This window comes from Peromyscus californicus, unplaced genomic scaffold (genome assembly GCF_007827085.1).
Source record: "Peromyscus californicus insignis strain IS unplaced genomic scaffold, ASM782708v3 Scaffold_11__1_contigs__length_118956290, whole genome shotgun sequence".
In the NCBI taxonomy this organism is placed as follows: Eukaryota; Metazoa; Chordata; class Mammalia; order Rodentia; family Cricetidae; genus Peromyscus; species Peromyscus californicus.
In genome coordinates, this window is record NW_026294402.1 from 41,078,423 (window position 1) to 41,105,223 (window position 26,801).

The 26,801-nt window shown below is 48.6% G+C and overlaps 1 long non-coding RNA gene across 3 annotated transcripts in view; it reads left to right on the forward strand.

Moving 5' to 3' along the window:
• The first annotated feature begins 272 nt into the window (after positions 1–272).
• The window catches only part of LOC128123177 (uncharacterized), a 286,853-nt gene continuing 260,324 nt past the window's right edge, over positions 273–26,801 (forward strand). Inside the window, exon 1 of one of the 3 annotated variants that reach the window (XR_008222589.1) lies at positions 273–389. This is a non-coding gene — a long non-coding RNA (uncharacterized LOC128123177). The remainder of the gene's footprint in view (positions 390–26,801) is intronic. The other 2 variants (XR_008222587.1, XR_008222590.1) reach the window with 2 other exon arrangements.

Consider the following 26,801-nt stretch of genomic DNA (forward strand, 5'->3'; position numbering starts at 1 on the left):
AGGAGGGCTGACTTGACCAGAGTGGAATCGGCAATCTTTGGTGACTTTGCACTCTGGTTCTGTAGTGAAAGGTAGCTCCTAGCTGCTGGCTCTGGCTTGGGGCATGGTGTACGCCTGTTTATTCCGGTGGTTCCTTCATCCCTACTTACTGCCCAGACATCCAGGAGATGTCCACCTACAGCAGACAACCTGAGCACCAGCCACCTTATCTACCACAGGAGCATGGAAGACAGCGTCCTTTCTCCAGCACCCCGGGATCTCTCTGAGGGACCCCTGAAAATAAGACACTGGTCAAACTTGAGCCTAGGATCCTCTCTGCATCAAGAAGAGACCCAAGCCCTGGGCAATGGAGTGCCAAGGAGAGAGGACCATAGGCAGAGACAAGACCAGTGAGTTCTGGCCTGGTTCACTGGGAAGCGAAGGTGGGGGGCATCGGGTCCTTAGGGGCGGGGGAGGCACACCACCCTGGCCTCTTGGTCTCCAGCGGTTCCAGAGGCCTCCGTCCCTGAGCCAGTATTCAGAGTTCCCTGCCCCATTGCCAGCCCAGCCTGCACCGCCCGGGAGCCCGTGACTCATGCTACTTCCTGCAACACTTTGCTCTTCTCAAAAGTCAAGAGGCCCAGAAGGCCTAGCTCTGTCATCCACCCCCACCCCCGCCCCCGCCCCCATCCCGCCTGGACTGAATCCCAGCCCTACCCCTGTCCTGTCTCACCCCTCCCCCTGATGGTTCATTTGCTCACCCATGGGCACCCTTCCCGTGAGATTAGGAGAGTTGCACCAGCCTGGTTGGGGGGGTCCCATTAGGGCGGGGTGCTTCTATGGGGTCTGAACTACAGCAGATGCAGAGGAAGGGGAGCAGAGAGGCAGAGAAAGAAGGGTTGGGATGGAGAGTAGAAAAACAGAAGAGAGAAAGTGGGGAGGGGAAAGAGAGGAAGGCAGAGGGGGTGGCGGTGGGGGGTTGGGGGCTGGGTGGGGGAGGGGCAAGGTGGGTGAGACTCCTATGTAAATACGTTTTTCCATACCCTGATGGAAGACATGAGGGAGAGGTCTGGGGAAGCCCTTGTGTGTGACGGTGTTGGGGAGACATCTGAGGGGAGACAGAAGGAGAAAAGGAAAGGAAAAAGAAAAGGAAATAGAAGAATAAATAAAAAATGATGACAAAGAGAAAGGAAAGGAAAAGGTAGAGATGAGGTGATACAAACTGAAGAAGAAGGACAAAAGGACACTGGAGTGAGGACATCCGGCCAACAGAAAGGGGTTAGGTGGCACCCCCAGCCATGGGGTGAACTGCGGGGTGAACCTCCATGCGCCTGTGCACACAGGCCTGAACGCACCGGCTCTGAGGTGTGGGGGGGTCTTGAGCTGCGGCGTCCTCCCAGCCCCCTGTCTTGCCTGGGCTCCTGAGGAGGGATGGCCTCCTCAGGACGGACTCTTCTGTGCCTGTCCACTGCCCAGTCCACAAAACTCCCACTCGTGCTCAGACGTGGAGGGGCCAAAATCTTCACTCCTCACGCTTGTCACCCCAAATTGGATCTAACAGCCTCTCTCCCTTCCTCTCTCTCTCCTAGTTTCCTTAGTAACTGACAGCTCCCCAGTGAATGCCAGACCCTGGGTGACAGACCGCTGTCACAGTCTCTCTCTTGACTGCCCCTCCCCAACCCACACAGACTCACAGACTTGGGCGGGGGTGTGAGGATGCCTGGGTAGGCTGGGGGTAATTAATACATGTACCATTTATTCCCCCACTGAGAGGAAGCCTTAATTACTCCACGTGAGGCTGGGGCATGCCAGAGGAGGTGGCTACTGGAGGTGGGGGGAGCACGGGGGCGGGGGGGGGGGGTACTAAACACTGTCTCCTTCCTTCTTCCTCTCCATGCTTCTGTCTTGGGTGGGAGAGGTGTGGGGTGGGACTGTGGGAATGAGGGGGTACTTGTACGTGGTGGGGGAGGGAAGCAGAGGGTGAAACCTGATTGTGTTCATTAAGGCAACACAAAACTGGGAGCCGTAATAATAATTAAATTAATTATAAAAGCAATTTGCTTTTGAAAATTTGATTTGACAGCTTACTAGTGGCTCCACTCATCTAGCAGCCCTGGCTTAAAAATAGTCGGAACAAAAAAACCAACCAGAAGAAGAGGCAGCCAATTTTAATTAGATGCCGGGGTTGGTAAACAGCACCACCCTTTTATTGGGGCTGACTAGGGTTTAGGGGATGTCGGGATTGGTTTGGAGAAAGGCAGGGAAGGTGAGGAGCTTTTCTTCCTTCTAAGAGCAGCCAGAGGCAGAGGCTCTGGAGGCCCAGGCCTAGGCAGATCCATCTGGGAGGGCTCCCTTCCTCCCCCACCGCCTGTCCTAGCTGCCCAGAGACCTTTACTGGGGTTTGCCCTGTGTGACCTTGGCAGAGATGGCTCTGGGTTTCTGGGCTTGCTACACTTCAGCTTCGTGTCTATGTGTGCATGCATATGTGCATGTGCTGTGCATGTGCGTGCGCGTGCGCGTGCGCGTGCGCGTGCGTGTGTGTGTGTGTGTGTGTGTGTGTGTGTGTGTGTGTGTGTGTGTTAGGGAGAAAATATTATATAGACCACATCTATCAAAACTCTCCCAAGGAGGAGGAAGTGAGCCCGGTTGCAGTGCTGGCCACACTCTCTAGAAAACTCTATGGTCTCGGAAGCAGAAGTTTTGGTGAAGACCAAGGAGGCTGAATCTGACAGGCAAGGGGGCTGTCTCCTTTCGGACTTGAGGAGTCCAGGCACCCTGGGCTCCAGCCTCCAGGCCTGCGCTGACATCTTTAGTGCCTCCCTTCTTTCCCAGGACAAGCATGCATTTCTCGCTTACCTGCCTCGTCCGTCTCTCCCACCCCCTCCCTACGAGGTGCCGGGATTTGATTCATTCCTGGTCCCACTGCCTGGCACAGAGCCCAGTGTATAATGGGCATCCAGTAAGTGTCATCTGAGTGGAACAAAACCCCAGTCACTGGTACCCTCTGACCACCTCTACCAGCTTCTGCTTGATCACGTGCCTGCCTCTCTCTCTCCTGGGCCCACACCCCTGCTTCCCACCAGTCCTCTGCGGCTGAAGCCTCTCTCCAAGGTCACCCGTGTCCCCTGCTTCCTTCCTTCCCCCCCTCCTCTCCTCCTGGCTTCCTCACAGCTCTGGCTGGCATTGTTGACCACCCTCCCGTGCAGCTGCCTGTGGGGTAGGGCCCATAGGCCTGCCTTGCCCTTGGCGATCAGAAGGGGACTCTGGCCACCTTTGGGGTGTAGGGTTATCGTCACACAGATGCTGTCAAGATGCAGCTATGATTTTAGTGCCACAGGTTTTTGTGGAGTCTGGTTCCTGGTCTGGTAATGCAGCTGGATGGGGTAGATTTGGGTTTTCAGACAGCACAGAGTTCAGCACACAAAAAGGTTCTTCATGGACCTTGTCTAAAATCTCCCTGCTCCTTCCCTCCATCACTTTCTCTCTCCCCTCCCCTCCCCTCCCCTCCCCTCCCCTCCCCTTCTTTCTTCTCACCTCTCTCAACAGCCACTCCCCAGGAATCCATGCACCTGTTCTCTCGCTGGCCTTCCAAATTAGAATCTTTAGCAAAGCCCTATGGCTTTTGGCCTTAACAATTCCTCTTTTCCCTGCTCCCTTGGGTCCCCTGTCCCCCTCCCTTGTCCCTGTCACCCTGCCAACACTGAAGTCCATGTTGTTGAGCTCACAGTGACACTCTCCTCGGTGCCTGTAGATTATTTTACGGAGTTCTTGGTGCAGGGTTCTAGGTGCTAATCTGTTGGCTACATAGGTCTATGGTGCAAATCCTATGGGGCCGTATTCCAGAAGATATGGAGGAAGGAGGTGGAAGCCCGGGCTTGTCTGCAATGGAGGAAGTTCAAGGAGAGCGACCTGGGAGGAAGGAAAATGGGTGGAGGTTAGGACTGTTCCTGAATCTGGAACAGGAACTGAGAACTGGGCAAGAGCTAGAGAGGGCCCCAGTAAGCTGACAAGAATCTCTAAAACTGGGGATGTACCAGAAGTAAGGATAGTATTGATATCGAGGAGAGGAAGGCCAGAATCATCTCAGAGGCTGTGGGAGGGGCTCTGTACTACAGGTCTGCAACAGTGCCAGAAAGTTCTAGCTTTGGGAGCATATGGGGTATGAATGAGGGTGCTTTTGTGTGTATGTATGTGTGTGTGTGTGTGTGTGTGTGTGTGTGTGTGTGTGTGTGTTGATATACTGTGTACCCCAATAAAGCTTGCCTGGGGATCAGAGGACAAGCCAGCCACTATATTAAACATAGAAGTCAGGCACTGGTAGCACATGCCTTTAATCCTAGCATTTGGGAGGCAGAGATCCATCTGAATCTCTGTGAGTTCAAAACCACACTGGAAACATAGCCAGGCTTGGTGGCACATGCCTTTAGTCCCAGCACTAGGAAGGAAGGAAGATGGCAGGGCACAGAAAGGTATATAAGGCGTGAGTAAACAGGAAGTCTCTCTTTTGAGGTCAAGGATTTCTTAGAGGTAAGAACGTGGCTGGCTTGTTTTGTTTCTCTGATCTTTCAGCTTTCACCCCAATATCTGGCTCTGAGTTTTTTATTAATAAGACCCTTTAGCAATTTGTGGTGTGTGTGTGAGTCTCTGTCTCTCTCTGTCTCTGTCTCTCTGTCTCTGTCTCTGTGTGTGTGTGTGTGTGTGTGTGTGTGTGTAGAGTGTGTTCAGAAGGTAAGGGAGAGAAGCAGATACCATATAGCTACAACTCCACTGATTACAAATTCTATGGCAATCATTTCTTCTCTCTAAGCCTCAGTTGTGTCATTTGGAGAACGAAGAAATTGGTAGTATCTCAAAGCTTTCTATGAGGATCAAAGGAAAGATCACCTGCAGACCCTAGCAGGGGTCCTCAAATGCAGTCAGTGTTTTATAGGGTGTTCGTTCAGGACTGTCACTGTTCTTAACTCAACTTCTTGGATAAAAACAGACTCGGGTGATAGAGCAGGAAGAGACTTTGACCTAGGCCAACAGTGTCCCTTCATAGCTGGGGCCGTACACATGCTGAGCACTTGGATGACTGGCGCAAGGTTGCCTGTGGGTTCACTCGGTGCTGAGGCTGGACCCAGGCTCCCTGGGCTTCCGATCTAGTGCCATGGCAAGATAGTTTGGGGTTCACTCGGTGCTGAGGCTGGACCCAGGCCCCCTGGGCTTCCGATCTAGAGCCATGGCAAGATAGTTTGGGGTTCACTCGGTGCTGAGGCTGGACCCAGGCCCCCTGGGCTTCTGATCTAGTGCCATGGCAAGATAGTTTGGGGTTCTGAGGTCAGTTTAACATTAGACAGAAGACGATGAACCAGGCTGCCATGGGGTGGGGGTGGGACAAATTCTAGCCTTGACTGTGAGTAACCCAGCTCATGGGCTCACGGGACGGAAAGAGGATGTTTCCTCCCTTTTTGTCTCCATTCCCAGAATTGACTGAGCAGGCCTTCCTGAAGACGAGGTTCTGCAGAGAACACCGTCGGGTGCATAGTCTTCTGGCTGAAAACCCTTCGTACATTTCTGCTCATACAGGGTGTGTGTGTGTGTGTGTGTGTGTGTGTGTGTGTGTGTGTGTGTGTGTGAAGGGGGGGCAAAATATCACCACCCCAGTCTACCATATGCTCCAATACGATTGGCAAGAAGACACCACCACCCTGGCTCTTCCTGGATTTTGCTAGGAGAGAGGACAAGAGCTGGGCTCCCCCTGAGACACGTGAGCTCATAATTTTGTCCCTAAGTCCAAATCCAAGGCAAATCTTACTTCTGCATGATATGATGTTAGACAAGTTACTCCACCTCTTTGGATTCCATATCCCCACGTGCAAATTAACAAGGATGGACAACATCACACACCTCATGACTCTGCATGAGCCCCAGAGAAGGCTGATGTGCCTTCTAAGGGGCATCTTTTTTTTTTTTTTTTTTTTTTTTTGGTTTTTCGAGACAGGGTTTCTCTGTGTAGCTTTGCGCCTTTCCTGGATCTCGCGCTGTAGCCCAGGCTGGCCTCGAACTCACAGAGATCCGCCTGCCTCTGCCTCCCGAGTGCTGGGATTAAAGGCGTGCGCCACCACCGCCCGGCCTAAGGGGCATCTTAATCATTTGCTTCCCCCTTGATACCATCACACAGGAGTGTGGACAGTCCTGGCAGTGTGGCCTGGCTGGCGGTGTCAGAAAAGGAAACTCTGCCCCAGGCTAGTTACTGGTTGGTAGAAAAGTCAGGTACCAAGAAAGGCAGTCCTGGCTTTTATTTCTGTCTTTGACCCAGTGTGACCTTGGGCTACTATTTGTTACCTATAAAATGAGTCATTGTGTCCAACACAATTTACTGTGAGATCCAAAAATTTTGCAATTTATTGAAAATTTTTAATTTTTTTAATAGCAGTCAAAACTCCACTGTGGTGGTTTGAATAAGAATGGCTCATCCATTTGAATGTTTAGTGACCGGGGAGTGGCATTATTTGAGAAGGACTAGGAGGCGTGGCCTTGTTGGAGAAAATGTGACACTGGGGCTGGGCTTTGAGGTTTCAAAAGCCCATGCTGGGCCCAAACTCTCTCTCTCCGCCTGCAGACCAGGATGTAGCTCTCAGCTGCTGCTCCAACCATGCATGCTGCCATGCTCCCATCATGGTGATAGTGGACTAAGTCTCTGTAACTGTAAGCCAGCCTCAGTGAGATGCTTTCTTTTATGAAAGTTGCCTTGGTCATAGTGTCTTGTCACAGCAATAGAGCAGGGACTAAGGCACCCACTGCCCTTTGACTACAGGATGACAAGCGGGACTGGCCCAGAGCCCTGGCTTTTCCTTTTGGGAGAAGGAATTTTAAAAGTGCTCCTGTTACTGAGACAGTAGTGGCGCACACCTTTAATCCCAGCACACAGGAGGCAGAGGCAGGTGGATCTCTGTCAGTTTGAGGCCAACCTGGTCTAAAGAGTGAGTTCCAGGACAGCCAGAGAAACTCTCTCTCCAAAGCAAAACAAAACAAAACAGAACAGAACAGATCCTGTCATGGACTGAGCCTGGAGCTGGGTCATCCTGCTTCACTGCAAGCCCCCCAAGAACTATCTCCTCACCTCTCTGGCCACGTAGGGAAAAGCAGCCTCCAGAGCTGGGTCTTTGCCATTGGATTCGAGGCTCCCTAGGAGACTAGGAAAGGGCGGAAGGCAGAGTGAAGTCATTCCATCTGAGCCTCTGGGACGGTCAAAAGTTTCCCTGCTGACCAGAGCCAGGGGAGCACAGCAGCTTCTTGGCTCCAGGAGCATTACCTAGCTCAAGGAAAGCTGAAGTCAGGGGATAATCCACAATTAATTTCATCTTTGTTTGGAATTCACAAAATCATTAGATTTTCTAAAGACACTGACCTGCCCTTTGATGCTTAAATGTGATGGGGATTAAATGGGCTGTTCTGCAGCCTCTGAGAATGTCCCTAAAGTCTCACTACACCGCACACGCATACACACATACACACACACACACACACACACACACACACACACACACACACACACACGCATGCACATACACACACACATCACTCTGGGGGAAGAGCATGCTGCTGCTGCTGCTGGAACCTACTTCCATAGATGCCATGTGGGCAGAGACTAAAGCAGTTGTTTGTGCTTATTATTGTGTCTCTGGTGCCTGAGGTGGAGCCTGGCACCCACGGCAGGTGCTTGTCCCGTGTTTGTTGAGTGGAAACAAAGACCTTGGGTGGTGATACAAAGTCATCAAGAGTGCAGAATACTGATTCAGTCACAGCTATGTCAAAAGTTCAGTCACCTCACTTGTGACAGGAGGTCAGTGACACTCTAGGAGACAGAAGAGAAGGTAGGGTGAGCAGGGAGCAGAGGGGGGCATTTCAGCAGCACTGGGTGGGTTGTGCATGCACATGTGAGTGAATGTGTGTGTGTGTGTGTGTGTGTGTGTGTGTGTGTGTGTGTGTGTGTAGGTAGACCTCAAGTCTGAGGTCAATGTGGGCTACTTAGTGAGACTGTTTAAAAAAAACAACAACCAAGAAACAAAAAACAACAAACAACCCTAAATCACAAACAAACAAACAAAAAAACCAATAAAATGAAAACCAAACAAAAAAGAAAATTCCTAAATAGTGCTACCAAGTAGAATTGCTGTGGATACCAGTAACAGAACTTATCAAAACCATGCACTGTTTTGCTGCTGACCCTTAGACCAATTCCTCAGGAATTTCCCTTCAGGTTTCATCTCGTCTCTCTTCTCATTTCCTTCCCCTCCCTTTCTCTCTTTTCTCCACCCTCCCTCCCTTCCACCTCACTTCCTCTTCCTTCTTCCCTCCCTCCCTCTCTTGTTTCCTAGGGTCTCATTATGTAGCCCAGGCGGCCTTAAACCCAATCATCTGGCCTCTTCTTCCCATGCTTTCTCAGGACTACAGGTAACAGACCCCACTTGCCTTGAATATTAAGTCTCAGAAGGACCCTGATCCTGACATTGCACTTTCTACCCAGGGCTGAGCTCCAGTGGGTGCACAAAGCCCTGGGGAAGGCTGGCAGCCATCTGCCTCCTGCAAACACGTCCTTGTTCCTTGTTCCTTGTTATGGGAGGAATGTGAATGCTTTCCCCCAGCGCCCCAGGCTCATGCTGGACAGTGAGAGTTTGAACACTCCCCAGATGGAGGTACTGTTTGGGAAGTTGTGAAACCTTTTGGACAGAAAGCCCTGCTGGTAGATACAGATCCACAGGAGATGGGTTAGAGCACTGCTTCTCAGCCTCCCTAATACTGCAACCCTTAAATACACTTCCTCATGTTGTGGTGACCCCCAATCATAAAATTATTTTCATTGCTACTTCATAACTGTAATTTTGCTACTGTTATGAATCTTTTTTTGACTTGACTTCTTTTATTTATTTTTTTTACTTTTTTGAATATATTTTATTTTTTGATAATTTCATTTTGTTTTTTATTTTTTTTAAAGTTCTTTTTTCCATTTTACATACCAATCCCAGTTCCTCTCCCTCCCCTTCTCCCGTGCCCCCCAACTCCCTGTTATGAATCTTAATATGAATATCTGATATGTGACTCCCATGAAAGGGTCATTTGATCCCCAAAGGGGTTGTGACCCACAGGTTGAGAACCTCTAGGTTAGAGGCTTATCATCATCTTGTTCCCGGTCCCCTGAGATGTGAGAGCCTCCTTGTAAGTTACCACCCTGAGAATGTTGTCCGGCCTTCCTCATGGTAAAACTGAGCTAAAATAAATTAACTTTTCCCCTAAATTGCCTCTTCTCAGGCATTCGTCTATAGCCCCGGGAAACGGCGTTTTTCTGCATGTACTTTTTTGTACCCCCTGTCCCACGTTGTCACGATTTCCTATGTTCCCCTGGGGTCCCCTGAGACTTCTCTAGCTGTGGAGCTTCTTGCTCTACAGCTCTCCACTTTGCTTATCTTCTAATCATTGGGCACTGGAAACTAGTTGGTCCTACTCATTCCAAGAAACCTCCCTGCAGGGTGAGACGTCTCCTTCACACGTCATTTAGGAAACTGGTAGAAATGACCGTGACTGAGCACCTACTATGCTCCGTGAGGTCTCTACTTATAACCACTACCTGGTACATCATCTTAGGTGTGCCATGATAAGAACACGCATCCCCAGAGTCTGGACAAAGGACTCAAGGTTGCCCAGCAAGGATTGTCCATCAGAGCCAGGGTAGGCAGCCAGATGAGTGTGTCTCATCCCTTAGCTTGGAGGTCTGCTCTTTGCAGCCCGGCTTGCCAGGCACTGGATCTTCCTTGGCTATCTTGCTCTGGCAGCCCTGTCTTCCTGAGCTGTGCATGGCCCTGGAAGGAGAGAAGCTGAAATCTCTTATAATTACCCAAATCATGGCTCCTAAATGGCTCCTGATTACAGCAAGAAAGCCCCTTTTTGCAGTGCGGCCACAGCTCTCCTGAATAGAGCCGTGGCCACTTTGTATGGGGTGGTTTTTTCCCCCTCTTTTCCCTTTTTCTTTTTCTTTTAAAGTAAGGGAGATGGCTTATCCGCATGCAAAGTAGGTCAGAACCTTAGTGAAGATCCTTTCAACCACTTGGCTGTTTTGAAGTCCTGCTACGAAACTCCTCTTGTTTCTCTAGCCTTTGCCTGTCCCCTCCCACCCTTCTCCTTTTTCCACGAGCTCTAGGACATCAAATGGTTTTAACTGGCAGGGCCAGTGCAAGTCACACATGATAAAAGCTCCATTATAAATAATGCCCAGTTAGCACATCAGTGCCAGGGTGTGATGATAGCTGGTAGCCTCAGTCCTTCATTCCTGAGTTCTAAGCCACCTACGATGCTGTGAATCTGCCCAATGAGCTTGCACTGTGAGAAGCTGTGGCCCTGGTCCTACCAACCCTGTTTGGAAGGGTTGATGGACAGGGATGGCATCTACATCTGGGAGCCAGCAGCCTGGGTACTCATCACAAACCCAAACTTGCAGAAGGATTTACTCGACTGGATAGCGCCCTGGCTGGACCATTTTGGGTCAGTGCATCATGGTTTGCTTCCCTGGAGGGGTGGGGTTTGTCTCTTCTTGCTTCATTAGTACCTTAGCCTTGCCGTCACCAGCCATGGGCAGAGTCAGCAGGAGCTGTGTCCACACTTAAGATGCTCTGCCGCAGGAATGTGTAGATGAGGCCGGACTGGTGTGGGTGGATAGCTGGACAAGCTGCCATATTTGACATTGGAGTTGAGCCAGGTGACGGCTGGTGTCTGAGGCTACAGGGCTTTATGGTGACAGCTCAGGAACTTGGACCTTTTTTCTCAATCCTTAGTGTTCAGAGGAAGAAACTGAGGGGTGTGTGTATGTGTGTGTGTGTGTGTGTGTGTGTGTGTGTGTGTGTGTGTGTGTGTGTGTGTGTAATCACTATAGGAGAGACTAGTGAGTAAGGTAAATTCACTCTTGGTGATGGTGCCATCTAGGGTGAAGAAGGATCCCTGTCATTCCAGCACTCAGGAGAGGAAAGACTCACTACAAGACTGAAGAAGCCTGGGATACATCATGAGTTCCAGGACAACCAGGGCTACATAGCAAGACCCTGCCTTATTTAATATATAAATTTATATATTAAAAATATGTATTTATTTACTACTGCTGTATAACACATAAATATATAAAAGATTCCCACACAGAAGTGTATTCTCACCCACTTCCCACTCTCTCTGGGGTGGCAGGAGAACACCCCCATTCATATTTGGCCATCTTTCGTCTGTCTGGGCTCAGTTGGGTTCAAGGGCCTAGTCATCTTCTAGGAAGGCCTCTACTTTGAGAGATGTGTGGAAGGGACCTTGCTACATTCACTTGAGAGGAGACAGAGGGGGAGTCTTAAGGATGTCTGCTTCACTCATTCATCAACTGGTTCCCAGGCACCTGCCCGGCTTCCAGGTATGCTTCTAAGTGTGAGGGTACACCAGTGAGAAAAAAGTAAAGAAAACAAAACCCAACCTTCACCTAATGGAGGCCCGAGTGAACGATATGACCACCTAGGTGAGTTCCTCAAGACGGTGATAGATGTCAAGAAAAAGGCAGGGGAGAAAGAGGGACTTAGGAGGCTGACTGTAGTTTCAGAGAAGGTGACCTGCAGGGCTCAGTGAGAAAGTAAGGTTGAAACTCTGGCCTGAGGGATTTTGGAAGGCCTGAGACATCTGGGTATACTCCAGGCCCAGTGAAACAAGTGCAAAGGCCCTGAGGCCCAAGGGCATCATCGGAAGTATCGGGGATCAGGGGACAACTACTGCATCTCGCCCAGAAGCGAGAGCTCAGTAGTAAGTTCAGAAAGGCTGTGTGCGGGTGGTGTGGGCCCCTGATCTGTGGGCTCTGCCCAGGAGTGGAGCAGCGCTACCACAGGGCTGGGAAGACAGGTCAAGCGGTGTCTGACTCAGGCTGTTAGTGAGAGTTCTCCTCCGTGAGGTAGGTCTTGAGGCTGCCCCTCCATGCTGCCTCTCCTGCTGGTGGCCGTTGCTTGGCTCACAAGCTAGAAGAAGCTAGGTCGGATTGGAAGGGAAGTTGAATTGTCCCTTTTGGTTCTAAGAGGAGGAAGAGAAAGAGCTCAGATCAGACATGAGGGGTTGGTCCACTGCTGGCCTCGGGCTTTTGGAGTGCTGATAATGCCAGTCTATTTGCTTCCCTCGGGACTGTGGGACTCTGGGAGCCAGGACTGCCCCCACATAGTGCCTGTCTCTCTCAAGATGCTCAAATGCACGCCTATCAGCGGCAAGCCTTCTCTTCATTTCCCACCCTTCGGGGTGTCCGGCTTCCATCCATCCTGCGGGGGTCCCTCTAATGACTGTGAGATGAGGCATCGCACACAGCGGCAAAGCCGGCAGTGTGGGCAGGTCTGAAGATGCTGGATTTCTCACCTCTTCTGCTTGCTCCCTCTCTTGGCACCACTTCCCCCACCCCTCTTCTCACCCCTTTGCAGAGGAGAACCACAATGTGTGTGTGAAGATTGCTTGCCGGCTGGGGCGTCCTCCTTTCCAAACTCAGAAGCAATGGGCTTCTCTTTCCATATCTGGCTGCAGCCCCTCCTGTTCCTGGTGCCCTGACTCCTTTGTCCTCTCTTTACTTGACCCGTCGTCCTTGAATGGGTGGGGTTTTCCAGGCTGCTGGGTAGGGGGAATGACTGCACTGTGTGTTCATCACCATGATGGCATGGCAGAGTGTTTATGGGGCTGACAATACCCTAGCGTAGCCAAGGGGTGTTATTTATCCCTATATAAAGGCACCTAGCCTCTAGTCAGTGGCATAAGCTTTTGCTTTCAGAAGTTCACAGATTTCAACCTATACTCACAGTAAGTACACGAGCTCCACATGGGCAGCAGAGAAGGCTAACCAGTACTAGTTTCCTTTTAGCTTTCGTCCTTCCTTCCAGACCTTTCTGCTAGAGAACCCACACCAGGCTTCTCAGAGGAGGCCAGCCACCGTAGTAGGGTGGGTTTCTGATTTCCTCTCAGGGACTGAGTGGGGTGAGCGGCGGGTATAAATTGCTTCTTCTTTTTGACTGAGAACAAACGAAGGGAGAAAATGAAACACATTTGCCGCCTCCTCCTTAGCTCAGGTCCCAGGTGAGCTAGGCAGCCTCGCCGTTCCTTTTGTGTGGCTGGCTGGCAGCCTGTGCAACGTCTCCATGGTGATGGCTTGAGATCTGAGCTTGGGACCAGCCTCCCTCCACTGCCGCTTTTTTGAGTTGCTTAGCATCAGGTCAGTGTGGCCAAGAGTGCCCTGATGGATCAAGAGAGGTCTGAGTTGGGTTGGTTTGGGGCCTACACTGTTTTTTGGCTTCTCGACTTCTTCAAGGCTAGCAGTAGCTGTGGGATAAGGGTTCAAACCTAGGAGCTCATTCAGAGTAGGACATTTAAGAACATTGGTTACTTTCTCTACCCAGGATCCTCTGCTACGTTTCCCCTGCTGGAGCCTGGCTTGGCCTCCTCACTCCTCTGTTCTGAAATGCCCTTTGCTCCTATCTCCATGCATTTGCTCCAACTGTACCTCTCCCCTGGGCACTTGAAGTTTCTTGGTATTTCTAGGAGTTGGCTCCATAGCCACCGACTCTAGGTTGTCTTCCTTCTGCATCCACGCAGTACCCAATGCCTCTCTGGGAGAGCGTATGGTGCATGGTGCTGTTAAGTCATTTTGCATTTCCAGGTAAATGATAGTGGGCAAAGCATGAGCTGATGGTTCGGGCTTGAATCATGGCCCTGCCACTTGCTAACGATCTCCACAGGACCAGCACCGCTTGCCAGTTGGCTTGCAGAGCTAACAGTGTAGGAGTCAGTTTCTTCCTTTGCAAGATGGGGCATTCCTAAACTTGGGAGGTCAAGTAAATGATTGCCAGTGAGTGTGTCAATGCTGGTATGGATCTTGTACACACTCGAGATGTCTCTTGACCCTGTCCCCTGCCCTGCCTGACCCCTCCCCTGCTTACAGTTTAGTTGTTAATTGTTCTTTTCTATTCTGTCTTCTCACTACAATCCTTTGTATACACACACACACACACAGTTAACAGTTAGCTTCTCCTGCTAATTTGCTGACTGTTTTTCTTGAGGCAAGTTATAAGGAACGGCCTTTGTTCACCATGTCTATCTCCTGTGCATTGTACAGAATCTGTACATATTGGGGTGGGTGGTGTCTTTTAGGGTTTTTATTGCTGTGAAATGACACCAATTGGGGTGGCTCACTTACAGTTTCAGAGGTTCAATCCATTATCATCATGGCGGGGAATATGGCGGTGGGCAGGCAGATGTGGTGCTGGCTACATCTTGACCAGAAGGCGGCAGGAAGTCAATTGACACACTGGGCGGTATCCTGAGCTTAGGAAATCTCAAAGCCCGCCCCCACAGTGACACACTTCCTCCAACAAGGCCATGCCCACTCCAACAAAGCCACACCTCCTAATAGTACCACTTTCTATGAGATTATGGGGGCCAATTACAGTCAAACTACCACAAGCGGATACCACAAGTATCAGTACACTGACCCTTTGAACACGGAGAGAGCCCTCCCACCACTGAATCGAATGCTCCTAGGATGTCAAGACTGATGGTACTTTCTTGAATTGATTTGGGGCCCTGTGTTTTGCAGGTGCTTGGCGAGTGCCAAGCTAGAAGATGGTCATGGTTGGATGCCATGTCACATGGGAAGGAATGACCCTGGAACACTCTCCCAGGAAGTTTTAGACACAGGAGAGGGCCCCTGTGGAAAATGGCATAGTGGGAAGCTAGAGTTTGTGAGGAAGCGGGTAGATCTAGAGTCCTTCAGTATTTTTTTCTAATTCTGGAGTGTATGATTTGGAGATGCAGGAAGCATACTCTTCTAAAACCTATTTATCAGGTTAGTAAGACCAGCCTGAGGTCAGATGGAGAGGAGGGAGCCCTCTTGGAGAGCATGTCTAGAGTTAATTCCCATGAGTGTTGCTGCAGTAGAGACAAACTTGATTTTAAGGTAAGTGGAAATATTTTGATTTGAGTTAATGTACATTGGATCTGGTAAACACACAGAGTATATTACCACGCACTCTGGAAGTGTACAGTCCGATCAGCAAACAGATTAGTTTTAAGTGAAAAGACACTGGCAGACGTTTAAATGCATTGACTTGTTGAGAATGCCTAGATTTGGATACAAATGCACTGCAGCGCTAGATCAGTTTGGTGTCTCGGCCCATCCACACGGAGCAGCTATTGATTTTAGTTGATATGCATTGATTCCCAGAAAACAGGACGGCTTTTGAAAATGAACTTCCAGTAATTTCAGGGAGAAGTCAGAGCGTTTGTCTCCACGCGAGGCTGAGTTGTTTTGTTAAACGTGTCTCTGCGCCTGGAAGGAAGGGGACCAGCAGACAAATATCTTCGTATGAATTAAAATGCATCGATTCTCGGAGGGAAATGATGGTCTCTGTTAAAAGCTTCTTGGAGATGTTAGAGCGTGAAAGCTTGAATAAAACCTTTGTTCAGAGCCCCTTCCTTCCTAGCTTTTTTCTTTCCCTAAATGGCCGCAGTTTTCCGTCTGTCTGAAGTTGGCATGGTGCTAGATGTCGGGTAGGGCAAGGAGGAGGGCATCAGTTGCCCAGGTCTGCCAGAAAGTAGGAACTCAGAAGGTCCTGATTTCCTTCTGGGAGATAAGCAGGGAAAGCAAAGGGTTCGATGACGTTGCTCTTAAACCAGGGTTAAGACAGATGAGCTCTAACATCTGGGTAGGAAGGGGAAACAGTTGCCATTGATGTTGAAACCTGGAACAGAAGGGACCTGTGGGGGTCAGGGGTGGGACACAGGGATGTTGAGGGTAGGTGGGGGGTTGGCTGAGGTCCTGGCCCCTGCTCCATAGCTGCTGTCTGTTGGAGGGGAAATGGCTGGGTGATAGTGTTGGAGACGACACTGGACCGAGTTATCTTGCTTCCTTACCATCTGAAGGAGTTGGACGTGAACCAGAGGTGTGTAATTTAGGCATTTCTCACCCGCGTTAATGAAGAGCTCCCATGGGGTGCACAGACAGCGGGGCTGGAAAAATGATTCCAGGAGCCAGGAAAGAAGCAACTGGCCTGGAACTTATTTTTCTTGTGTTGAGACTCCCTGGATCTTTCTGGATCCCAGCCACTTAGTGTAACTTTGAGGGTCTGTGGTGAAGGTAACTTTTCTTTAATCACACTTAACTAGCACATCCTCAGCCTCCAGACACACCTGGGGTGGGTGCCGGGATTCACTCATGGTATGTTTGTTGGCTGGTAGCGTGTGTGTGTGTGTGTGGGGGGGGGCATTAAATAAAGCAGCATTGTCCATGGAGGCTAGCCTTCTGCAGGAGCCCCAGAAAGGTCACGGTTTAGACAGACCTTTGAGGAGGACCAGTTGCAAGCCATTCTCTTTGCCTATGGCTGCACCTGTTACAGATCCCAAGTACGAGGTTCACAACTACGTAACCCAGGCTATAGAATCTGTCTGTCCCCTGCTTTCCACTTGTTCCTTCTCTGCTTCAGAAGCTGCATTTACACACTATTCACCATCACTGAGATGTGGAATCCACTAAGCTGTCTCTCCGTGGGAAATGATAACGTGGTATACACACACAGTGGACTACTGCCCAGTCATAGGAAAGGACGGCCTCCTATATTTCGTGACAACACGGGTAGAAATGAATAAAGGACATGTTATGTGAACTCAGACAAGTACTGCAAGTTCTCATTCATATGTGGAAGCTAAAGAGTTACTTGCTGGAAGGAGAGAATGGAAGAGTGGTCACTAGAGCTTAGGAGGGGGAGGGAGAGAGGAGACAGATGGAGGTCAGATAACAGGTCCCGGAATACAGTGATATAGGAGTTCTGGTGTTCTACAGCACAGAGGGTGAGTACAGTTCATAGAAATGTGTTATATATTTTATGTAGAAAAAAGGGAAGCATTTCCAAGTTCCTAATGCATTAATGATAAATATCTAAGGAAAAGGAAATTGCTTTGATTTGATCACTATACATTACATATCTGCACCAAATGATCATAACACACACATACACACACACACACACACACACACACACACACGCACGCACGCACGCACGCATGTATACACGCACGCACACAACCATTTGTGTCAATTTACAACTCCGAGATAAATAAAAAAGGATTGCCTAGCTCTATGATTTGAGTGTCTGTCCCCTTGAAAGCACATGTTTGTTGAGTTTTAATTCCCATTGTGATGATGCTGGGAGATGGGACCTTTAAGAGGTGTTTGGAGAGTGAAGACTCCACTCTCATGAACAGGTGACTTTCCTTAGAGAGGAAGGAATGATGCTCTCTCCCCTTCTCTTCTCTTCTTCCCACTGCTGTACCATACCATGTCTTCCACCACAGCCTGAGGCAAGAAGATGGCCCTACACTCCATTGCCCACACTTTGATTTTGGACTTTGTTGTCTTCAAAATTGAGAGACTAAACTTCTCTTCAACCTGAAGCATCTGTGCTGGGTTTCTGTTGCAGTTGCACAGACTTGTTAAGACAGAGCCCAGAATCAAAGCCATGGGAGGGATATAATGACTCCTGCGGTCCCATTCCCACCCGAGGCTTAGCCTCCCCATCCACGGTACCCAACGGCAAACACGGTCCTAGTTTGTAAAAGGCCTCCACTGCCCTGCCCACCCACACTAACACCAAACAAGTTTGTGTGAGCTTCAGAACCCGGTGGCTCTGGTTCTGTCCCCTGGGATGGTGCAGAAGGAGTCTTGTCCTTTCTCCAGATTTGAAGATTAAGGTGTTACTGCTGAGGATTCCCTTCTCCATGCCACATTCTAAGTCTTCATACATTCCTAGTGTGACATGTTTTCAAGTCCCTCCACCGTGTCTGAGAAGCACTACGTAGTTTATAGTACACTTCAGTGAAGGGTTAAAATGCAGGTCCCCTTTTTGAAAAATGCTTAAGAATCTCAAGACACTGACACCTTCTGGCATGAAATCACAGGACCCTTCGAAGTGACTGCTCAGACAGGATGCCGGTGATGGCACCCTTGTACACGCAGGAATTCTTCTGCTCAAAATTCTGTCACTTACTATCTTTTGTGTGTGTGTGCAGGGGGAAGGGTTATACGGATGGGTGGGTATGTTTGAGTATGTGTGCACAAGTGTGCACAGTGTGCCCAAGTGTGTAGAAGCCAGAGGCTGTTGTCAGCAGCCTTCCTCGATCACTCTCTACCTTATTTTCTGAGGCAGGGTCTCTCACTGAACCTGGAACTCATCAATTAAGTTCGATGGGTGGGTCAGCCAGCAAGCCCCAGGGATGCTCCCGTCTCTGCCTCCTCAGTGCTGGAATGAAATACGTGTATTAGTGCATCGAATTTTACACTAGTGCTTGCACCCACCCTCAAGTCCTCAGTCTTGTGCAGCAGGCCATCTTACCAATGAGCCGTTTCCCCAGCCCCAGTGCTCTCTAGCTAAGATGCAATTCTATGGTTAGTTGGCCCAGAGTGGTAGCAGGAAGACTGTCGCTTCTTTCTGGATCCATTTTTTGCTGTTATTGAAGCAGCCGACCATCACATTAACCTTTCCAGAAGTCAGTGCAGACAGCCAACATATCCACTCTCACATATCAGCACAGCTACTGCACCTTGAAGGTGTGACTCACACCTGTGGGAGCAGAACCTCTTCTCTCTCACTCTTGGATGGTTTCAAGAACCCACAGTGATGAGTCTTGTTTCATTTTTTAGATACCTCCCAGGGCCCAAACCTGAGAATTTCCCTTTGGACAATTCACTCATTCAATACATTGACAAATATTCACTGAGGGCCTACTGTGTGTTGATCCAGGAGCCAGAATAAAATATTGAATATGACTCCACCTTTAAGTTGAGCACTCGAGAGGCAGAGGCAGGCAGATCTCTGTGAGTTCGAGGCCAGCCTGGTCTACAGAGCAAGTTTCAGGACAGTCAGGCCTGTTACATAGAGAAACCCTGTCTAAAAAACATAACATAACATAACATAACATAACATAACATAACATAACATAACATAACATAACATAACATAAACAAAACAAAACAACAAAACAAAACAAATAAGGCTAAGGTTACAGGGCCGTTGAGATGGTGCAGTAGGTCAAGATAATTATCACCAAGCCCAATGACCTGAGCTCAGTTCCCAGAACTCACATCCCAGGACTCACATGGTAGAAAACGAGAACTGATTTCCCACAAGTTGGCCCCTGATTGTCACACACATGTCATGATGTATGTACTCCCCAATAAATAAATACATGCAATAAAAATTTTAAAGGAAACTTTGAAATGTAACAACAATTGAACAAAAAGTTCCCAACTCCTCTACTAGACACATACTGTGGGAGAGAAAAGTGGGCAATTACTCTGTCGGTAAATTTGTGGGGTGGGGCCTTCAAAGAATAAATGGTATTTAAGATAATCTTGTAGGATAGTGTGTTAGCTCCTTTTCTTATTGCTCTGTCCTAAGTCCTGACAGGAGCATCACAAGGGAGGAAGGATTTATTTGGGCTCACAGTTCAGGGGAGATAGTCCATCAAGACTGGGAAGGTGTGACAGACAGAGCCTGAGGCTGCTGGTTATATCCTGTTGGCCAACAGGAAACAGGACTGCTCTGTAATGTTCAAGCCTCATCCCCAGTGACTTACTTCCTCTAGCTAGACTCTACCTCCCAAAACAGTGCCATCAACTGATGACCCAGTATTCAAAGACATGAGCTTGTAGAGGACATTTCTCATTCCAACTCTAGCAGATGGTTAGGAGTTTGATGGAGAGCAGGGAGAAGAGATGGATCAGCATCTGAGAGCCCAGTTTCCTCCAGTAAGCTCCCACTCATTTCTTCTGGCCATCTTCCTGCCACAGAGAGCATTTGTTTAGAACCTTGGCCCCGGCAAGCTCCGCACGGATCTCCACAATCTCTCCCATCTCCGACTGAGGCCTTTAAGGCAGACTCCATTGCCTCAAAGACAAGACACTGCTGAAGTTTTTGCTGCAGTTTTAATTTCTTGACATCATCTGGGTGCGTTGGGAAAAATGAGATCTAATAATGAATGATTACAACTCTCAAGTTAAGTCTAGTTGGTTGACTAATCAATTTGGTTAAGTGAAAATCCATAGCAAATGAGTCGACCGCAGTATGACATTTCTCCATCCAATTTAAATTAAAATCACCAACCATAATAATTTCACAATTACTCAGGGAGGGCACACTGGAGACTTGACCCCTGGAGCAGAGAAATTGCAAATGCCACAAAGAATGGGCTGAGAGAGGGGTGATGAGGGAGTCACTTCGGATGAACTCTTCTTGAACTGCAGAGCCTTGCAGCTTCCCAGGATGGGGGCTCTGCCAAGCCTGTCGAGCTGCAGTTCCTAGCCATGGGTGCAGCCCTGCACCTCTCCCTCAGGAGGCAAGAATTCATTTCCTGCCTTGAAAGCCAACAGAGGGCTCTTCCTCCAGCCTTCTCCAGATGAGAGTGTGTGGAGAGAGGTGATGGTTACTCTTCTTGTTTTCAATTCTCTCAAATTTGGGCTTTGGATGTCATGTCTATTTATCTTGAGTTATGAACGCTAAGTACATGGAGGCGCTAATTCATGGGTTTTTGATAATGAGGATGGTAATGGTAGAGCAAAGGAAAAGATTGCCTTTGATCTAATATGACAAATGTTTATTTGCTGAGTGTTCTCTTTATGCTAGGCATGATATTGGGCACTAGGGAGAGATGAATTAAACTATAGCCCTTCCTCCAAGGAGCTCAGAGTCTCTTGTGGCTGGTAGTTAAATACTGAAGATAGGTAAGATATCATTAATGTTTATTAAGCGACTTGAAAGGTAAGAATGGCTTTTGAATCTGGCATGGTGGCATAGGCCTAGCGTCCCAGTGGTTGGAGGCAGGAGGATGGCTGTGAGCTTGGACTATAAAGCAAAACTCCATCTTGAAAAAGAAGAAAGAAATACAAGGGAAGAAAGAAGAAAAGAATAGAAGACAAAAGATAAAAGAATAATTTTGATCAGGGAGTTTCACGCAAAAATTTTATGTTGGTTACCTGATCTTGTAAAGGCTTTTAAAGATAAAAGTACCTCAAAAAAGTTTCATGAAACAAATGATGTGATTGATGGTGCTGGTTGTGTCTCAGTCACCTTTCTCTCTGTTATCTACAATAATAGAAATTCCAAATGTCAGTTGGTCTTACAGTTGCTTCGAAGCCAGACTACATTTCCCAGCCTTCCTTGCAAGTGTGGCCACATGACTAAGTTGAAGCCAACGAAAAGCAAGCATTAGTAGGTGTTCCCTCCCAGAGGGAAGGGTCTTTAAGGAGAGGGAACATTTTCTTCTCATTTCTGTCCCTTTGGCAGCAGTTCAGACATGTGGATAGAGTTAAAACAGTCACCTTAAAGGAAGGTGACTTTGAGAGTGGTGGCCAGGCAGGAAGAGTATCAACAGAGAAGCCGGTGACATGGGAACTAACCCTGGCCTGCTTAACCTCCTCGGGAAAATAAACCATTTATCTTGCTTCAACCTCTGTGATTTGGGGACTGCCACCACTCTAAGCCAAGCCAACTTCTAATTAGTTCAAATGAGTTCTTACACACAAAGCACTTAGAACAGTCCTTGGCACAAAATGCAGGCTCTGGAGATGGTGGCTAATGATAGTTTTAGCTCTTTCTCTGAAGGGCACTGAAGATAAGAATTCCTCTCAGTGAGCATCACGGTGCTAGCCTTGTTTCTCCATGAGTATGTGGAGCTGGTAGCCAGCATTTTGCTTTGTTGTCAAATCCAGCTGTTTAGTCTCTCCTCCCACTGCCCACTATCCACCGTCCTTCTCCCCGCCCACTACCCCAACGCCCCCCCCCCCCCCTTTCTCAAACCTGACTTAAATCCAACTGTCAGCCAGCTCAGCCATTACTTATAGAGAGAAGAAGTCATGGCAGTCCAGGAGAAGTATGAGCCAGGAGTCCAGTCCTGTGGATCAATTTGTAATTTTTCTTGTGGCAGCAAGAGGAGGGTGAGCGATGTCTGCTCTAAATCCTAGCAGCAGGGCAGGAGCATGTCTGGGCTTGAATTATTTATCTTTGGGTCCCTTGGCTGAATGGGAGAGGGTTCCTGGGAGGAGGGGACACAGTAAGTACATGCAAATGTTCTTCAACTTAGGCTACACTAGTAGCTGGAAGACCATGGCAGGGCTGAAGGAATTTATCTGGATAGCCCTCCCTCTGTGACAGAACCCGTCTCCAGCAGAGACTAGAGGAATTCCCTCTCTGGGAGATGGAGGGACTTCCTGTATCCAGACAGGTGAATCAGTCACCCTCTTTCCTTGCTGAGAGACTTATTAGAAAAGTGTTGAAATTATGGTCTCAGAAATAACAAGTGCCCCTTGGCCTATTGTTGGCCTGTGTGCCCGGAATGTCTGAGACCTTGTTGTGCTTCTGGTAGGAGGAGACGAGATGGAGAGATCACTCCTGGCTGGGGAGGGCTCATGGTTTTTAAATGAGGGTATGAATTATAGACACTATCAGTGCTTGTTAGGATTTCCAGATCATTCCCTTTCCTGTTCACATGGAAGAGTCAAAACAGGTGTCTAGTGCTGGTCAACAGAGAGTAGTGGAAACACAGATGAATGCTGAAGAGTTGGCATTATATTTCGCTTTGTACCCACCTCCTGCCGGGGACTCTAAACTGGTAATGTCATAATCTGGAAGACTCTGGGTCAGCCTGCATCCCTGAGTGAGTGTGGAGCAGAGCTTTATGTAAAAGGACTAGTAGACCCTTTCACATTTGTGGAAGGCCAAGGTTAACAAGATAGCAACTGGAGTGTGGATGCGACACTAGACCCTTGTGTGAGTGGCAGGAGCAGATGCTGACGTGTAGAACCAGAGGTGGAGGAACCTAGGAGGTAGAGTAAGAGGACCAGGTAGAGTAAGATGAACTCTGACAATGTTCCTGGGTCACATGACACTATCACAATGACTAACCTTCTGTTGTGACATAGATTGTGGGACACAAAGCCATGCTTAAGATCTTATGACCAGAAGGACAATTCCAGAACTTTCTTAAACCTTGTTCTGGATTGGACAGTGTCTTCCTGAATTCACACACTGAGGTCACAGTTCTAAGCCTTTCCTGGAGACAGGATATTTATAGATAAGCATGCTAAAGAAGTCAGGAGAGTGGGCCTTGACTGGACATGGCTGGTGCTGTAGGTTTAACTGTGTTCTTCTCATTGTCCTACACTGAAGCTCAACCCCACTGTGGGACTGTGTTTGGAGATGGGTCTTACAACAATGAAGATCAATGATGCTGTAAGGATGTAGTCTTCTTAAAAATAATGTCTCTGTGGTATGTTTGAGCATTCCTTGGGTATATGCCCAAGAGTGGAATAGCTGGGTCTTGAGGGAGGTTGATTCCCCCTGTCATGATAGAAACTCTCATCCAGTGACTGATGGAAGCAGATGCAGAGATCCACGGCCAAATCCCAGGTGGAGCGCCAGGAGTCCAATTGGCGAGAGAGAGAGAGAGAGGAGGGAGTATATAAGCAAGAGATATTGAGACCATGATTGGAAAAAGCACAGGGACAAACAGCCAAACTAGTGGAAACATATAAACTGTGAACCAATAGCTGAGGAGCCCCCATGGAATTGGACCAGGCCCTCTGGTTAAGTGAGACAGTTGATGAGCTTGAGCTGTTTAGGAGGCCCCCAGGCAGTGGAATTGGGACCTGTCCTTGGTGCATGAGCTGGCTTTTTGGAACCTAGGGCCTATGCTGAACACTTTGCTCAGCCTTGGTGCAGGGAGGAGGAGACTAGACCTGCTTCGGCTGAGTCTACCAGGCTGGGCTGACTCCCAAAGGGAGATCTTGCCTTGGAGGAGGTGGGAATGGGGGTGAATTGGGGGGGGGGGAAGCCTGGGGTGGGAGGAGGCAGGACAGGGGAATCTGTGGCTGATATGTAAAATTAAATTAATTATAAAATAAAAATATTTTTAAAAAAATAGTTGACACCAAACTCAATCTGAAAAAAAAATAATGTCTCTATATTTTCTTTGAGAATTTCACATATTTTGCTCATGTTCATCACCCTCCCCCAACTCCTCCCAGATCCTCCCTCACCTCCCTACCCACCCAACTTCTTGGTTTTTTCAATCTTTCATTAACAAACAAAGAAACGCCAAAAAAAAGAATTCACAGAGTCCAGTTTGTGTGGGCCGACTGCTCCTGGGTGTGGCACCTGTTCTGGAGTGTGGTTGATCTATGAGGTAAACTGACTTTCCTTTTCCTAGGAGCAATCAAATGTCAATAGTTCCTTAGCTAGGGGAGGGACTTCTTACACACCCCCTCCTTTTCCCATTCAGTCTCAATAGAAGTGGTAGCATAAAAAAGGGGGTGCCCCTCCCTTTTCCTCTATCTCTCTTTATGTAGGTAGAGGAATGCTTCCATGAGGACACAGTGAGAAGGTGGCACCTGGAAGCTGGGAAGAGAGAAAGAAAGAAAGAAAGAAAGAAAGAAAGAAAGAAAGAAAGAAAGAAAGAAAGAAAGAAAGAAAGAAAGAAAGAAGGAAAGAAAGAAGCCCCAGCAGCATGCTGATCTTGGAATTCTAGTGTCCAGAACCTCATGATAATAAATTTTGTTGTCTAAGTCACAAAGCCAGTCTGTGGTATTTTGTTATGGTACCCAGAGCCACTGAGGAACACATTGACCAGGACCTGCCTTCTAACATTCTTTCTTCTACTCAGAAGCTTCTAAGGTCTCTGAACCAGACTAGATAAGTCCTTGGTAGAATTTCTTGTAAAGAGTGAGAGATTTTGAGCTGAAGAAGAAAAAGAAGAGAGGGAATCACACACGAAGGTATCGATACTTCCTTGTTCTGTTAGCAAAATGCTTTTTCCTTCACCGTTTGTCTAGATTTGATTACAGCCTTGAAAGATCAACACCCCAGGCTTATGGGTTTTAGTCATCGGTTCAGCAACATACTTGGAGCATCTCCTATGTGTTGGGGCATCGTGCTAAGGGCTGAAGGGGGAGTGCCGAGCTAAGGGCTGGGAGTGGAAAGTGTGGAGCAGCTATGTGCTTCCAGGTGATGGGGAAATGAGGCACCAGCTCTCCTTGACAGGGATGCTCAGCACGCCACCCTAGCTGCTAGTTCCGTGCCAAGTTCTTGGCAAAGAAGGAGGACAGCAGAAGCAGGTGGTGACAGATGCCGACAGGGCCTTGTGTTCCTGCAAGCAGTCTCCCTGTTGTCCCCGTGGAAACCAGCATCACATCTGGGCAGCATGTCCAGCTATGAGCTCTCTGCATTTCAGGCAATTCCCAGATTCTTCCTTGCTGGCAGAGCCTTTACTTTGTCCAGCTCTCTTAGACTCCCGTACTTCAGGGAAAGCTGGCTTCCCCTCAGGCCCAGAGCGTGAGCAATGCTCAAAGCCAGCCAAGTATACAGGGGCCGTTTTTGTTCTAATCTAACCAATGAGACATCAAGGAGCTTGCACGAGTCCCAGAGGAGTTCTCCCCCTACAATAGGCACAAAAGGAGGACAAGTCTGTTCTTTGAGGAGTATTACCATGTGGTCATGATGTTTAGAGAAGCTGCAGCCATGTTGTCACCATGTGCAGATAAGCCTGCGGACTGTTGCCAGTACTCTGAGGATGGCAGAGTGAAGGAAAGAATCGAGTCTTGCTGTTGCTTGATGTGGTATGGTTTGTTAGTATACCAGATAAGGAGTGTGGTCATCCTTACCCCTTTGGGGCTGGGCATTTTACTGGCAGCTAGAAGCTTCTCAATGGATGAGGATAGAAGAATCAACCAGTAAGTGTATACTGGTGGTGCCATTAGTGTGTGATCTCAGCAGGGACCCTGACTTCTGAGCCTCAGTCATCTTCATACATTGAGGGTAGGGCTGAGGGACCATTCTGGATATCACCCTTCATATTGTTTTTAGGATTGAGACTCGAAGTGGCACTCAGGGGATCAACTACAAATGGGGTGAGCTCATTGAAGAGGGTGGTAGGAGGAAGTAGGCTAGTAAAGGAGAGCAAGAGGGTCTCCCTCTTCCTGTCTAGAGGAAAGAGGTTCTGTGGGAGAAAGATCCAATGAGAATGGGAAGTGCTGCTTTTAATCCCAGCTCTTGGGAGGCAGGGACAGTTGGATCTCTGTGAGTTTGAGACCAGCTTGATCTAAGTAGCAGTTCCAGGATAGCCAGGGCTACACAGAGACCCTTTTTCAAAAAAACAAAAACAAAAAACAAAAAACAAACAAACAAACAAACAAACAGAACAGGGGGTGGGGGTGGGGAGAACGGAAGCCAGGGATGTGTGCTAAGTAAAGATTTGAGTTGCATGCCCTCACCAACAGCCACCATGGGACTCCTTCACCGACTTCTCCGGCCAGCACCCCTCTCTCCCAGTACTGCCTACTCAGAGCTTTTCTGTCTTCCTTTTCGTTGGTTGCTCCAGCCCTTCATGGAGGACTGGGTGTTTTGGAGCAGATCTTGCTGGCGTTTGCTGTAGGAGAGGGGAGATGGGGGCTCATGAGAGCATGCTGATGCCTATCTAAGTTCAGAGCCATTGGGTGACTTTATGTACTAACTCGACTTGGCTGGGGGTGGGGGGTTTGCTCAGACAGCCATTAAGGAATTGCAAGAGCTGGTCTCTGTCAGATACTGGTGTTGAGTTGGTGGTGAGGAAAGAAGGCCCCTGTACTGTCACCGTCTATCTGTTAAGGGCTAGTTAGAATGGCAAGTTAGGGGAAGGACAAGTTCTCTCTCTAGGACTGGCTTGGCTCCTTCTGCCTTGAATAGGAACTCTCCTGGTTCTGGGGTCTTCAGATTTAGAGC